At 38.8% G+C, this 1,939-nt stretch overlaps 1 long non-coding RNA gene across 1 annotated transcript; it reads left to right on the top strand.

Moving 5' to 3' along the window:
• The first annotated feature begins 264 nt into the window (after window positions 1-264).
• Window positions 265-939, top strand: LOC116071003. Its single transcript, XR_004110666.1, has 2 exons — window positions 265-325; window positions 428-939. It is a non-coding gene; the product is annotated as an uncharacterized LOC116071003 (long non-coding RNA).
• Window positions 940-1,939: the final 1,000 nt, after the last annotated feature.

Genomic DNA, 1,939 nt, shown 5'->3' with positions numbered 1-1,939 from the left:
TCCTTTGAGCCTTGTAAGCAAACACAGGTGAGTGAGAAAACTATCTCTTTATACTGTTTTATGGGAGGCTTTTTTCCAGCTAAAGGTGATGTATATAAAAATAATAATGCATGTTTGAGGTTTCATTGTTTTGTGACCAAATGAGCTATTTGTCCAGGTATTAGCTAATGGGCCTTTTGTTCTATGTCTGTATAGAATAGAACTAAGCATTGTGAAGAGTCAGAGTAGGCTAGTGAGAAAAGATTCCATGCATTCCATTTGTGGTTCTAGTCCTGCCCATTGAAGACTGGGTGCCATCTAGAGGTGCAATGGTCATCTCTTCAATGTTTGTTGTTTGTTGTCCTCTTATTCCTCTTATTGTTGTTCAATTCCTCTTATTGTTGTTGGTTCATTCACTGGTTCTCAATATTCTTTTTCCCTGTTGCAGATACCTCTGAAATTAAGCAGACAAGGACTTCTTCAGCCAGAAAAACCCATTATTCTAAAAGTTGTGCCACGGGATGCAGTTATAACTGGAGCATGACTTTCCCTCAAGGAGTTCTGATGAGTTCTTCAGAAAGACAGAGTCTAAGAACATCAGACCCTTTAGTTTAATCATGAATAAAATCCAGATGAATATACATCCACTGAGCTTTCTCAGTGTCTATACAAGTTACCATCCAATATAAAGGAGACAAATAAGTGAGTGACAGCACAAGAAATTCTCCTTCACTGGTTCTCATGGGATCATCTCCATCCACATCTCATTGTTTCTGTTAATTTCTTTTGAGATTTTTTGAGAGTAAACATGTGTTTGTAATTTGATCAAGAATTTTTGATGAAAATTTGAACTATTATGAAAACAACTCTAATTGTAGAATTGGTATCAGATGTGATTTTAGTTGTGATATTTTACAATAAATGCTGCACAGAAAATGTAAATAAATACCTCTTTAAAAATCCTCATTTTAAAAGTGTTTTCATATTCTTTGAGAACTTCACAGAATGTATTTTGATCACAATAATTCCTTTCCACCAACTGTTCCTAGATTCTGTCCTGTCTCCTGTCCAACCCAGTTTATATTCTTCACACCATTTCAAACCAAACCAAATGAAACCAAAACAAAACAAATATGTGGAGTCCAGTTTGTGTAAAGAGCTATTCTTTTTTTAAGTTTATGGGACTTAATTTATTTATTTATTTATTTATTTTTTTGGTTTTACAAGACAGGGTTTCTCTGTGTAGCCCTGGCTGTCCTGGAACTCACTCTGTAGACCAGGCTGGCCTCGAACTCAGAAATCCACCTGCCTCTGCCTCCCAAGTGCTGGGATTAAAGGCGTGCGCCACCACTGCCCGGCAGGGACTTAATTTATTAACAAGAAAATCTTAAATCTTCCTTTAAATTCGATATTTTCTTTTTTATTAGTTTTTTTTTTAATTTACAATATCTCCTTTCCCAGGTTCTCCTCCAAATAAAATAAAATAAAAACAGAAACTAAAACAAATCCTTGTTCACTCCCTCTTCCCTTGCTCACCACACCACTCCCTCCTGCTTACTGGCCCTTGAATTCTCCTACACTGGGGCATAGAACCTTCACAGGGCCACGGGCCTCTCCTCCCATTGATGACCACCTTGGCCATCCTCTGCTATACATATGCTACTGGAGCCATTAGTCCCACCATGTGTACTCTTTGGTTGGAATTTTAATCCCTGGGAGCTCTGAGGGTGCTAGTTAGTTCATATTGTTGTTCCTCCTAAGAGGCTGCAAACCCTTCAGCTCCTTGGGTCCTTTCTCTAGCTCCTTAATTGGGGAGCCTGTACTCAGCCCAATGGATGGCTGTGAGCCTCTAGTTCTGTATTAATTGGGTACTGTCAGAGCCTCTCAGGAGACAGCTATCTCAGGCCTCTGTTATCTAGCACTTGCTGGCATCCACAATAGTGTCTAGGTTTGATGACTG

This window comes from Mastomys coucha, unplaced genomic scaffold, assembly GCF_008632895.1.
Source record: "Mastomys coucha isolate ucsf_1 unplaced genomic scaffold, UCSF_Mcou_1 pScaffold22, whole genome shotgun sequence".
In the NCBI taxonomy this organism is placed as follows: Eukaryota; Metazoa; Chordata; class Mammalia; order Rodentia; family Muridae; genus Mastomys; species Mastomys coucha.
Note: the sequence above shows the minus strand (reverse complement) of the source record. Positions and strands in the feature narration are given on the sequence as shown.